This window comes from Vespula vulgaris, chromosome 2 (assembly GCF_905475345.1).
Source record: "Vespula vulgaris chromosome 2, iyVesVulg1.1, whole genome shotgun sequence".
Taxonomy (NCBI): Eukaryota; Metazoa; Arthropoda; class Insecta; order Hymenoptera; family Vespidae; genus Vespula; species Vespula vulgaris.
The window spans coordinates 3635310-3649780 of NC_066587.1; the positions used below are offsets into that span (position 1 = coordinate 3635310).

The 14471-nt window shown below is 39.3% G+C and overlaps 1 protein-coding gene across 3 annotated transcripts in view; it reads left to right on the plus strand.

Moving 5' to 3' along the window:
• The first annotated feature begins 2266 nt into the window (after positions 1–2266).
• Positions 2267–14471, plus strand: part of LOC127072517 (fat-like cadherin-related tumor suppressor homolog) — a 291697-nt gene continuing 279492 nt past the window's right edge. For all 3 annotated transcript variants that reach the window (XM_051012955.1, XM_051012956.1, XM_051012952.1), the window contains exon 1: positions 2267–3052. The gene's annotated coding sequence lies outside the window, so the exon portion shown is untranslated. The remainder of the gene's footprint in view (positions 3053–14471) is intronic.

Here is a 14471-nt window from a genome sequence, read left to right on the forward strand (position 1 = left end):
CACTTAGGAGCTGCTCGCGTACGCGTTCTCACGCATTCGAACGCGCACAAATGAACTCGAAGATGGTCGGTTAATGGGTGCTTAGAGGTTGATAGCCTTGTGTGGAAGACGGTCGATACTTCTTCTCTTACCATTTCCCCTTTTTCCCTTAGTTATTTCAAATTTTTTATTACTACTCTTCGATCGTTTTATCACACCGTCTATACCAATTTTGTTTGCAGATATCTATTGCAATGGTCTGTGGAAAAACTTGATACGATCATAAAAAGTTGAGTCTGTAATTTGTACTTATTGTTAAAGATAGAAAGAAAAAAAGAAAGAGAAACAAAGAATAGTAATTCGAGGAAATTCCAAAAGACGATTGTCTAATCCCGATAACAAGATAAGAGTGGAAAGATACCGAAGAACTTAGGTAAGTACGGTACGCTAAGACGATAGAAAAGTTTTTTCTTTACCACAGGGTCGAGTGGCCGGCTAGTCGCGAAAACTCCGCGACGAAAGTTTGCTCTTAATTAAGGTAATGGTATCCATTGCACACAATTCGAGCTGATTGTAAGGGGAGGATGGAACGTGGAGTTGGCGCAACCGTACTCGAAGGGAAAGATAGGAGAGAGAGAGAGAGAGAGAGAGAGAGAGAGACAGAGACAGAGACAGAGACAGAGACAGAGATAGAGAGAGAAAGAGAGAGAGAGAGAGCTTTAATCTGTACACCCTTTCTGCAAGTTCCTAGTACACAGACAGTCCGTTAGTTCGGCTTGCTACCGTGAGAGTAAATAGGGTACTTCGGTACGGTCACTACATTTCACTAGCACGTTTACAACCTCCTGTTTGTATAGATCGAAATGCAATTTACCACATTGCCATCGACGCAACGTCGCGCTTTGACCACGCTTGCACACACTACATATACTACTTTTCTGATCACTTCTATCTGCCTTATTGCGTTTTAATTACGCCGACGACGACTACGATGGCGATGACAAGGGCGACGAAGAGAAAGAGGACGTTGATTTAGGTCGGAATCAACTCGTCTCGTATAGGGCGTGCCTTTATCCTTCAAATTTGTTTCAACGTCATATACTCGAATACATTTTATTGCAATCAGTAAATCTTACAATAAAAAAAAAAAGAGATAAAGGAAAGAAAAGAAAAATATGCGGATGTCTAATGAAATAAATGTTCGTTATGTTCGTACAAATAAAAATATCGTGTTTACTCTGGCAGCAGTTAATTCCATATTCTCGAGTATTTTCTCGAGCATTCTCGAGGATCTTAATTGCACTCGAGACGATTGAGCGTACTCCGAAAATTTCAGATCATCGAAATTCGGTCTTAAGTAATTACCCGGTATGTCTTCGATTCCTGAATTACGCGTATGTATTTACTTTGTTTCAACAGAGAGGAAAACTTATATAGATATATAAGTTTGTACGTAGATAGTTATCCTTTCGTATCCTTTCTCCGAAGAAATCCTCATTTGAACTCGGTGAACCAAGGAGAGTGAACCAGAAGAGGGAAGCGAAATCCTATAAATACATAGGAACGAAAAGTAGAGTAAAAGCAATTCGTATTTCATTAATAAAGCGAATGTAAAGTAATTTTATACCTTTTCGAGTAATTTCATATATACTCATTAGATACATATATTCGAAATTTGATAATCAAATGCTAACGTAAATATCGATTATTACTCTTTACTACTTTTCCATTAATATAAATATAATTTCGGTCAAAACAATTCATTGCTCTTTAATATACAAATATATGAAAGATATTATCTATAACCAAGTTAAAGATTTTACGTATCTCTACGGGAAATAAAATATAAATATCCTCGAAACGTTAATAAGCTTGATAACTTAAGACGTAAAATAAACAATGAAAATAATTAGAAAAAGATAACTACGTACTTGTCACGCGCGTACATCAGCTCGATAAAAAAGAAAACATAAAGAAAAACAAAATATAAACATCCGAGAACTTGAAAACACAAGCGAAGGAACATTGTTTAATTCGAGCGAAGCAAAACAAAAGGATATTTTTTTATTAACTTTTGGATCTCTGGAAGAGGCAGCCAAGGACGATAATGGTACGAATGAAGAAAAGATACACAAAGGAGTGACCATGTCACGGTCGAAGAAACGACGAAGAGAATGTGCGTTGTGTGCGTGTGTGTCAGTAGTGCGCGCGCGACGGAGAGAGGGGAGCGGCAGCTGAGGTGAAGATGGAAGGGGAAAGGGTAAAGAGGGAGAGAGAAAGAGCAGAGGCCTTCTAGGCTTGCCTTCCTCTGGCGCCGCACGGCGCGCTAGTTTCGGCTTGCCGCTCCGACGCGACGGTCATCCTATTTGAAGCGGTTGCCGACTTCCACGTGGAGGCGGTTAACCGAAACGCGTCCTCCGTTGTTTACGCCAGTTGTTTCTTGCCCACGTTTTCTCCGTTTTTCTCGTTTCTTTCTTTTTCTTTTTTTTTATCGAAAATTATTTTTACGGAAATCATTCCCTCGAGATCGTTTCCTGACTTCCTGACTTCCCTTCGAGTGACGCGTCTATTTCGCGAAGGATAAAGTTAACGTTGCAAAAGTGATATTTGGAATGTGTTGGACTTACGAAAGAGAGAGAGAGTGACAGTGATAGTATAAAACGACAAGAGAAATAAATAATAGAGAATTTGTTACTTAAAGATTAACGCGTGAACGTAAAGATCGTAACGCGATTCGAAGCGCGTTCTTCGTGTTTGTTTTACTTTCAACGTATTTAATATTATATATATATATGTATGTATATGTATATATATACACATAAATACATATATATATGTAGATTAATGTATATATTTTAAGTACATAGAGTGAGACTCGTAAAAATAACGTGTGCGAAAATAGTGAGGTTATCGAAAATTCGGTATTTGGATTACCCATTTGGAGTCTTCCTCTTGTGTCCCCGCAGCTGCTTGGAAACTTGGAAGGGAAATACCTATCTTCGAGTGGCCGAACAAAGGAAAGGAACGAAGAAGAAAGGAGCCCTTCGTGGGACAAGGACAACGTTCGTACAAGGTTTGTGCGTTCTTTCTTACGTGCGTGTCCATTGCTCTGGATAAAAAATATATCTTTGGAAGATCGTCGTTTCGACCAATAAATAAATAAAGAAATAAAAATAAAAAATATATATATAAAATAAAAAAAGAAATAAATAAATAAACGTGAACGGTGAAAGTGAACATTTCATTTTATAACTTGATGCGTATTAGAACGTATAAATATATAAAAATAGGTAAATAAGGATCCACTCTAAATCGTTGAGATCGTTCTTGGCTGGCGGCTTCGCGCTTCATTACGCAAAATGGCGTCGTCGATGGAGCGTGCGTGTCTTTCTCTCTCTTTCTTTCTCCCCTCCCTTTCTCTCTCTCTCTCTCTCTCTCTCTCTCGCTCGCTCGCTCTCTCTCTCTCTCTCGCTCTCTTTCTGTATCTCTGCGACTTATGGAAGAAGTTTTCTTCACCGCAAGACGCGGAACCGTTCGCGTGAAATCGTTGATCGTTCGTTTCGACGAGAGTTCTCGCCGTTAGCTTCTTTTATGGGAATTCGATGCGAGCGAGAAAAGGACGATGATTTTGCGAGAATCGTGTGCGAGTTAAACGACCGAACGGAACGGTGCGTAAAAAGGATCGGACATTTCGTTCGTTTTTCCATTCCGCAATCGAGAAAGAAAAGTGGAAGAACATTGGTGCGTTTGGATGGAAAGAAGTTTCTATTCTATCGAAATAGAATGGGAATCGAGTTAAATCGTCGATTTCTGTGTTTCCTTTCAAATCTAGAATGTAGAATAAAAGTTCATGCAAATTCTATCAGGTGTGTGTTACCACGAGCCGAAGTTATAACCGTAAGAATTCAAGTGTAGAGACGGAGAGAAGGAATGCCCCTTTTCTTCGAATCCCGTTCGATCAGACGTGTTCGACTATAATCAAAGTAGACGAAGAACGACTTCTTTCTCTCTCTCTCTCTCTCTCTCCGATATTTGCTTTAAAATATATTTCGTCGACTTACTATCGGCGGAAGTTTTGCGATTGTGAACTTTGGTGATAACCTTCACCTTTGAAAATGATTTACATATGCGACATTAGAAATGTATAACAAAATATTTTTAAGCGCGTATCATTGGAAAAAGTACTTTTAATGTATAAATTTATATATGTGATTCGTGTTGAATCATTTAAAATTTTAAAGCTCATCTAATTTAGTGAATTAGATCAAACGAAAGTTTATCGCTTGAGAAAATGTGTCGCGTTATCGGTCGAATTCTAAGAAGGAGCGTATACGTAAGAAGCAAGAAGATATGTATTTCGTGTGGTGGGTAATCTCGATTCGTTTTTGAGTTTCTCTTGCAGCACGAAGCGATTATTTTACCTTCGGAGTCGAGACTGAGAGGCTGGAGAGCGAGTACGGGCAAGCAGACCGAGGCAGGAACGGATTAACTCTAGGGGCCCCACGAACCCTTTCCGGTCATCATTTTTCAAGATTTTTAAAAAGTAATTTTGAAAAAAATTTACAAAAATGTCATTTCGTATTTCAATCGTTTTTATTAAGTAGAACAAATTTCCTAAGGATCTATGAAATTTTGTAATCAGAATAATTACTATTTGTTAACTTTTCTATGTACATAGATAAATATTCGAGCTTAATTGCACGAGATAATTAACGAGGTTTGTTGATTCAGTTTCGTTACTTTTGCGTTTAGTTTAACGTTGTATAAGTAAATATATTGGAGCAGGGTACGTAACGAAGTAAACACGTAACTGAGCGGACAGGCGGCTTCTTTGTTCGTCGGCAGTTTGGTCGTAGGATATTTTGGGTTTCCGGTAATCGTGAGATGAACAGGCATGATGGTACCTGTCCCGCTTGTTTTCATTAACTACGTTTGCTGATACGATGTTTTTACCGAGGACATCGAGAACGCGTACGGCTCATGGCAGTGTCAACAAACTCACGGCTTGGTCTTCTTCGTAGCTGCTCGAGATCTCCTATTTCATCTGGCAACATTCGACAAGATCTTTCGACTTTGAAAGCAAACAAAATTCTGCCATATCTTTTTATATTTCCATCATCTATTTTCGTCGTCATTGTAAATAATCTCACTTTTAACGTAATTCCGTATAATTTACAATATGTGATCGATATCATAATTAATCTATAATTCTCGATAATTACATAGAACTACAGCGATATCTATCTAGATAAAACGATTCGTTGTATTAGCAACTTGTAATGGAAGGTTTCATTTCTAATGAAAAATCGAGTAGGTGCTCCTGTGGGAGTGGAAGCGAAGATTTTATTCCACAAAAATCTGATATTTCGATTTAAACCTTATTAGATACCAAATGGACGTGAATTGAAGTACATGAAAAAAAAAAAAGAAAAAAAAACAAGTTAATCAAAATTGGTCGAGACGAACGTATTCAATTCGATGGATTACGTCGGTTGGATAGAGAACAATGCGCTTGAATTGTGAGATAGAAAGAAAGAGAGGGAGAGAGAAAGGAAACAAATTATTCCGGTCGATTATAGCTCTAGGAAAAACGCGTAAAAGATAGGCATCGATGGTAGCGTGAGAAATAAATTGCTACGTTCGTTTCTTCCTCGGACGGTGAAATCCTTTGACTCTTAAGTTCGTTATGACGCGAGACAAGTTTGGTTCTTGGTGAGAAACCAGTTCTCGAAATTTTTTCCATCTAGCCTTGGCCAGAAAAGCATCGAACGGCATTCGTCGGAAGGTCGAGAGCGGTCTTGTCTCCCTCGAGCGAGGTGTCTGTTGCTACCACGACGACGTTCCTTCTTCTATTGCTGCTGTTAAACGACCATAGTTTAACACTACCGTTGGCGTTCCGCACTAATCGATAGTAATTTTGCTTAGGAGGCAGGTTCGATACTTCATCCGGTTTATTTCTTGCATTCCACAAAGCGTATGCGCACCGCAAAGCTCTTTTTACATTCGATTAGTAATTTTCTCCTTTTGCTTAAAGTCCAACGTCGATTTGTTGGATATCCTCGAATAAAGGAAAATTTAACTGCCGGTCTTCTCGAATTTTATGTTCAAGCTTCTCTGTCGTAGAAGCCTACGCGCGAAGACTATTCCCTTTCCTTCTTCTCTCCTAGGTTTCTTTTATTCCTTTTTCTACCGACATAGAATCCGTAGAAAATAGGAAGCGAGATCCTTTCGCTGAAAAATGGTCGTATGGCTAGACGTGGACAATTCTAATTTTCCGAGAGTAACTGGGATCTTGAGAGGCCAAGCTTGGAAAGAAGATGGAAGGAAAACCGTAACACGCAGGACACTCGTAGAATAGGGAATTGCCACGAGAAGATACCGTTTCTTCCGTCGAAATGGAAAGAACGTCGGAACTGGAGCTTGATTAAAATTTATGCTTTAGAACGAGAAGATTAACGATCGGACAACGGATTGAAGAAAATCTGTTCGAGACGACTAAGAAATATCGGACGTAGTAACGTGCTCTCGGAATGAATTGAAATATAGGAAGTTTTATAAAATAATACGAAATTCGATATTTTGGCGTCTTCATTACGTTCAGAAATAACTTCAAAACGAATTTATACGAATTCGAGAAGAAAGAGCCATTAATATCGTCCGTGTTCATCGTTTCGACGAGGAAAAAAAAAAGTAGCTATAAAGTTCTTGCCGTAGTTCACGAGTGACTGACTAACGACGTCTCGTTGATAGCACTCGTTTAATCCTCGTAAAAGTATCTTGGAGCTATTATCGAAGCTGACGAGGAGGAGAAAGAGGAGAATGGCGACGACGGTGAAAGACGAGCCTATACGTAGACTAAGCGTATATAAACTCCGTGAAAGTAGTCAGGTTTCCACGGGTGCTTTGACCTGGCCCGTCGTTCGTGTCCGTATGTTAAGGAGGCTTCGTTAATTGCAGCGAATGCGCTCGCGCGATTACGACAGAGACAGGTGGTCGGCGATTAGCCATTGTCTGTCCTAGAAACACACGCCGCCTCTCTCGAACAGATACACCTAAAGCCATCGAGTGGAGTAGATAAGTGCTGATTAATGTACTTGAGCTGCGATGCTGCGAGGCAATGCCTTTCGATCGACTTGCATGGAACTAAATCTCCTGGAAGAATTAGCTTCTTCTTCGTTATCGCTTCGAAGTAGAAGCCATCGGTAATAGTAGGAGCAATGGTAGTGTTGGTGGTACTAAACGAAGAGGAGAAAGAAGAAAAAAGAAGAAGAAGTAATCTCGGATGCTCCGGAGTCTTTAGCCCGAATGCGCCTGTCTTTCGAGATGAGGATTAATGACGTAGAGACGTGGCGAATGCGATCCTCCGAATACGAAGTGAAAAAAAGCTTTAAGAAGCCTAGGAAAATCCTTGTCGCATCTTTTTCTCATTCTCTCTGGGGTCGTGTGCGATCGTAAAATGAAGCACGTCGGTGAATATGTCCGTCGGTGAAAGATCGGCTCGAAAGTATAAAAGCCCTACCGCGTCCCGATTCTCAAGAGCAGCTGCCACGATCCTTCATTCTCTGCGTCCAGAACACGTTGATCCTCGAGACTAAGGGTAATTTTCTGAGGGTGGGAGAGAGAGAAAGAGAAAAGAGAAATCCCTTTGCTCCTCTTCTGCTCTCGCGCGATAATACTTGTCGCTTCACATTTTTCTTACAAGAAAAACACGTGCGTTTCTTCCTTTCTTTCTTTTTATCTCTAGTAACTCGAAAATATCCAATGAGTTAATTTATTCGTTGACAGATTTTCGAAACGACTTCGGACGATAGATATACGAGGGATTTTTCCTAAGAAATAAATTGTTTATTCCGTCGATTCCAACAGGCGGATATTTATTATTGAATTAATCCGATGAGTTAAGTAATCACGGTAATGAACGTGATAAAAGGAAAGCGATTTTATTGAAAGGCGTCTTTGTACGTTTCACGATATGTCTTCCTTGAATTTTCTTAGATCGAGCAAAGATTCCGCATCCTTGCGTTCTTTTATTTTCTAAGATAAAATGATGAACGAAATGATTACGAAGAATAAAGGAATATAGTTATCGTTCGTTTAACGCGTTATCGCGAATAACTACTTACGTGCACTCGTACTCGCATTCGAGCTAAAGCAAAGTTACGCGAGCTTGTCTATAAACACAGACCGGCGAAAATGTCACTCTCTCTCTCTCTCCCTCTCCCTTCCCCCTCTCTCTCTTTTGTGCGTGTCTAGCAAGTTTCTCCTTCTCTCGTTCTTAGCTACAAACTTGCCTCCACTCACGTCGTAAGCAGAGCATGAAAAAGACGAGGAACGGAGCAACACGTGCACCTACGGAGAAAAGAACTCTGGAAACGTAGTCTACGAATTGAGAAAATGTCCGTCTGTACGCGTGCTTACGTCTACGAAAAGTTTTGTTTCTAAGACTCGTTAACGTTTGAATTCATTTCTTTACGCTTTTACGTGTAATTATTACTCGAGCTTATTTCTTTTTAAAAGGTCCTTTCGAGCAAGAATTTTTTCATGAAAATTCGACCTCTTCGACTTTCTAATTTAATAACGTAATTAAGAATAGACTTGCTATAGGCTAAAGCTAAAATGATACGAAAGTCAATGATTTATGTGTACCATTCTTAACATATATCATTTTTATGCCCGGATAAATTCGAATTGAATTTATGTAATGAATTTCTCTATAACGATTTATCTTGAGAATCGAACGGTATTTTTCCGAAATTAAGACCGACATTAAATCTCTCGTTTTACCTTTTAAATGCTAACTAGTTACAGCTTCATCTTTAACATTAACTTCTTCTGTTTGACAGGGAAGAGAAATGTCGTAGAAGATAGATATTATTGTTGTTAAAGAAACTTGTTAGATGAGTTGGGAGGATATGTTCGAAACATCGGTTTTGAGGAGAGGAGTCGGAGTTGAGAAGGTGTCGAGTGCTTTGTCGCGAACGTCTCGATGTTATCGTTTCGTAACTTTTGATAGACTTTCGAACGATAACTCGATGTCGCCTTTGGATTAAATGTGTGCGAAGTGCCAGAAAGTGGAGAAGAGAAGATGGATGGTAAAACGTCACTTCTATTGTAGACGGCATTTGCATCGGTTGAAAATGTCACGCCATAGAAATAACAGTAGCTTACGAGTCTTAAGGAGGAGAAACGATGGAAATTCGTCGTTCGCCGCGAGCTCGAATTTACGAGAAAGCATTTCCATTGTTTTCGAGTTCTAACTGCGCGAGTATAGGAACGTCTTTAAAGATTAAGTTTGTCACAGTAGAACGAACGACGTTCACCGAGCATCTTACGTCTAAAATTTAGATGAAATCGTTGAATTAGAATCTTATGATATTCGAAACGTTTGGAATATCGTATCATTAATATCGCTTAAGTATTATTATTATAAGATATGTAGGGACTCGTTTCGCTACAGCGTCTCTTTGAAATTTATAGAAGACTTCTTTTTAATAGACCTTCTCATGAAGCAGAGTTCCGATAACCTCGTAACCGCAGCAGGTATAAGCTTTTCTATGCACGCATACCTGTTTACCAAGCGTTCGACAAACTCGCTTCTTCTCATAATTCTCACGGAGAATTTCGACCGGTAGACGAATGAAAATGTTACTTGTATCGCAGGGATCGAAAATAAATTTTTCGTTTATTCGTCTCATCGCTGATCAACTATTTCGATTTTCATTGCTGTCTTGTTAAAAAGAACATCCGGACGGATCAGAATTAATTATTATTATTGTTTTTTGTTTGTTTCGCTTATCTTCTTGGAAAGTTTTCTTTTCTTAGAAACGATTACATCATCGTATCTTTCAAAATTAATCTTAGACCAGAATGATGCAAACGATCGACTTCCGCTTCTTCAGCGATCATTAAGCCAGCTCCGTTAATAAAAATATATCAACGTTAATGAGAATGGAAGGGTGTAGAAACGCCCACGGAACTTCTAATTCGATAAATCTTAATGAACTTTCTTTGGAGCAGGCTGGACGACGATACAAGCGAGGAGTTAGTTTTTCAAACAAGAGAAAAATGTAAGGACGATCGATATTCGCTACAAGAAGAATTCGATTTTGCATATAGAACGTTTGTTTCTATACAGTCCTTAAGATATTCTTTTGTACGAGTCGTATAAAGTACCATATGGTTACACAGGAACTCGTGATCCAGTTCAAACGCACTTAAGCGGATCGGCTTTCGATATCAATGTCGGAATCATTAGAGACAAACGGTGCATATACCGTAGAAAGCTCAACCTATACGAAAGGTACACATAAATCATTTATGTCTGTAAAATCCATAAGCAGATCGAATATATTGATATTTTCAAATAGTTACAATCGTTTAAATACGGTTTCCTTTATAGCTAAGATCAATCTAACTTACGGGCGATTGCGTATTTACACACAGAATTTATTAAATTTATCGATCGTATTTCAGAAATATTATTTTCCCATACGGACTCGATGATTTCCGATTTGCGGATGTATTTCTTTTACTTCGTTCATATTCTGTTATCACCTGGATCACGTGATTTTTCGGAAATAAAAAAATGGAAATACGTCGGTGCGAAAGGCGAGATATCAAAGAGTAAATATTCCCTGTTGAAATATTCTTTCTATAACGCCTACAAAAGGAAATATTTATTTTTGTTTTCATAAATCCTCTTTTACTCTATACTTGAGCAATACCATTCCTTTCTCCCTCTCTTTCTGCATCTTCAAAGCGGATAGATAGTAGCATTCTTGTTCGGGAATCTTCCATGGATCTATGTTAGAGAAAGTTTCCTAAATATAACAGAGCGAATAAATCAAGAAAAAAAAAAAATATCCGAATCGTTTCGTTATACGTTTGTATGTAGAAAAAGGAATCGTATTATTTTCTGTCAGAAATCTTTTCAATGGTTTCGTTTGTTCTTGCTCATAGGAGAAACGTTTCATTGTCAAAGATTTGTGATATACAACGATTCGAAATATATTAACAAACCGATCGTTCTATGTGCTGAAAAGTACAAATAACTTTTAATTAAGACTGGAGTAAACAAGAAGGTAGAAAAATAGAAAAAATAAAAAAAAGAAAAGCAAAGGAAAGTGAACGAAGAGGGAGAAAATTTGTCCGCGGCAATCTTATTTGCGACGCGAGGAGAGATAATTGTCCAATAAAAAAAGGATAATGGTTTGAACGAGCTTTATATACTTTTGTTTATACTCATCTAATTTCCATTTTACTTCTTTCCTTTCACTTCACGAAGAAATAATATTTTTCGAAGAAGATTGTAGTATAGTATAGTAGGGTCATCGATCGTCGTCGAGTTCCGTTTGGTTTCTCGTCATCGACGTCCGTTTTGTAGGCAGTTGGCAATTTGCCAGTCGTTTGCCGCACTGTTCCTCCTTTACCTTCTCCTCCTCCTCCTCCTCCTCCTCCTCCTTCTTTTCTTCGTCCTGTCGTTTGCATCGTACGTGACGACAAGGCGCGTGGGTCGACATTGAGGTTTCCTACGCGGTGCGAATCTTAATTGTTCGTCCCGCACGCTCCGTGCGACTCCCTAATGTTCATTGCATTCGCGTACGAAAATTCGTGCTTATCGTTCCTCGAGACCCACGAGATTTTATCTTTTAAAAAGTAATGAATCATTCGTCTCTTTTCTTTTTTATCGAATGCGATTACGTGCGTCTCGATTATATCGAGACAATTGCTGAAATCGAAATTAAATAAAAGATACAAATTATGCATTTCGTGGAAAAATCTTTTTTTTTTTCGTCGTTTAACGGATCGAGAAAATATTCTGATTATAATTTTTAATCAGGAACGACTTTGTGATTTTCTTGGTTTCTTTAATTGGTTTCTCGTGCTATTTAAGTAAGCTCTCGTACATTTTAAATAATTTTGTCGACAACCAACGATCCGATTAGTCCGATAACAAGATATTTTTTTAAAGCTCTCTTTGCTCGAATTTTTTTCTTTAAGAAGAAAGTATGCGCAGACCTCTTTTTTAAGCTCTTACGAGTCGATGAAGCCAGACTATACGATGAACTTCTTACTCTCTTCTTACTTAATTCGTGACACGTTTTCTTTTGCCTACTTCGTTTATGCATTCGATGCGAGAAGAAGCAGAGGAGGAAAAAATCTCGACGACTAGAACGACGACTAAGACGACTAAAACGACGACAGCGACGACGACGACGACGTCGGTGGTCACCGTCGTGGAAACCCACACGTCTCTTCACACCGATGCATGACTTATCTACGTAATGTACGTAACTCTGTTCTCAAGAACCTCGAGAGAGGGAGAGAGATGAAGAGAAACGAGAACACGAGGAGGAGGAAACGAATGAATGAACGGGCAGAAGCGTAGCGCAGTGCTTAGAGCTCGTAGGCAGCGTGACAGGAAATCGTTGCTTTAAATTAGAGACAATAACCAACCCTTCTACCGGAGAGAGTGGGGGAAAGAGAGAGAGAGAGAGAGAAAGAGAGAAATCCGTCGGTCGACCTCCGGTATATCTACGGCCATGGAAAGCAAGCAACATAGGATTAGCCGTGCACAGCTGCCGTTCTGGTAATAAGCTCCTTCTCTAATTCGGTCCTGCGATCGTGGTAGTTTCACACGTACGTACGATATCGCAGATAATGTGCGCTCGAATAAACCTTTGCTCACCTTCTACTGTTTTTATGCCAATCTATGTACCGCACTCACCCAGAGAAAACGAACCGCAACATCGTCGTCCTTTTAGAGATTTCCTCCCTAGCATTGGATCGCGTGAGTAAACTCGTTCCTTCGAAATTCGAGAAAAGGGAATTACGAGCTCTCGTGACTTCCTCTCGGACATTCGTGCTTTATCGTTGGAAAAAAATAAATCGAATTCCTTTTCGACTTCAGCCGATGATATCGTCCGTCGTCGGGATTTAAACAAACTAGATTACATGAGATATTTTATTATTTTAATTTACCGGTCGAGGATATTCAGAAGCGTATTTGAATTATAGAGGAAAGTGATAATGGTTTTTAATTTCCAATCTTAAATGGTTATTACATAGTTCGTTAAAATTTATTTCGATATAATATGGTCAAACGGTATGAATTGTTTAATTACTGTACGTTAAAGCATGTTATACCTCTTCGTATGTAACTTTGACAAATCGGATTACACAAGATTTGTTCGAAAAAGTAGATGGGGTAGGGAATTCTCTTGCGTATATTAAAATTAAAATTAAAATTGTAATGCTATTAAAATGGGACGATAGTGGAATTGCAATTATGATTGTCAGAAGAAGAGTATCGTCCTGTTAACCCGGTAACCATGTTTGCGATTTAACGAATAAATATCTTCGTTTGCTGCGAGGAATAGTAGGCGTGTCGTCGTCGAACTTACTTGCACGTACGGCGGAACGGAAGAAAAAAAGTTATGAGAAGAAAGGAGATGAAAGTAGATAAGAAATGGCCGCGTTATCGACGATCGCTTCGACTCGATCCTCGACGACGCGATGATTACACGGACGATTTACTCGTCGAGAAGAAGATTTCGTTTTCCGTGAAAGTTAAAAAGCGGTAAAGCGATAAAACGCGGCCGATCTCGAAAAGAGAGAGGGATACGAGCATTCGCCGGGAATCTTGAAGCGCCGTACCTCTCGACTCGCTTTAACAAAAAAAAAATCCGTTTTATCGACTTCTTCGAAAACGCTCGCGCTCTGTTTGGCAAAGTAGAAGATCGCGAATTTTATTGCCTGCTGTAAAAGAGGAAAAGGGTGAGAGAGATAAACAGACGTAGAAAGAGAGAAAAGTAGATAGACGGATGGACGAACGGACGGATAGACGGATAGATAGATGGACAGATAGACGGAGAGGAAATGTTTATTGAGAGACTAGAGCAATGCTCCGTAAGTGTAAAAAAAAAGGAATAAAAAAGAAAGAAAGGAAGGAAATGTAGAAATCCCTCTATAAAAAGGAATGTGAACCAAGGTGAGAATCCGTAGGAGAGAAGAAACGGGGAAAAGGAATGGAGAAGTCTGTCTTTTTAGAGTCTACGTAACGCCTATGTTTGTACGTCTATCCTTTTCTTTGTATGCGTGCCTTGTGTGCATTTGCTCGGTCTCGAGAAGAACGGCAAAGTTTTCTACGAGTAAGTACTCACGGTCACGTTTGCTCGCGCACACAATTCTACTCGATAAGACGATCCTTTGCGTGGACGTTCGTAACGTTATGCGTATATGCATGTTATATGTACGTGTGGATATGCGTGCTCGGACGTATAACATGCGAAAGGCTTAAGGAGGCGCCTTTGGACTTACCGGCATTGTTCTCGAGTGGTAGTCGGGTTACGTGTCTCGACAAAGAAGTCTCGCGTTATTTCTGGAGTACACGTAATTCGAGCGCCGTGTAAGTAAAGTAAAGGTAGACGCCATGCTAGAAAGCGTGCTTGAGACTACACTTAGTTTTTTCGAACTCTAATCGTAAATCTTTA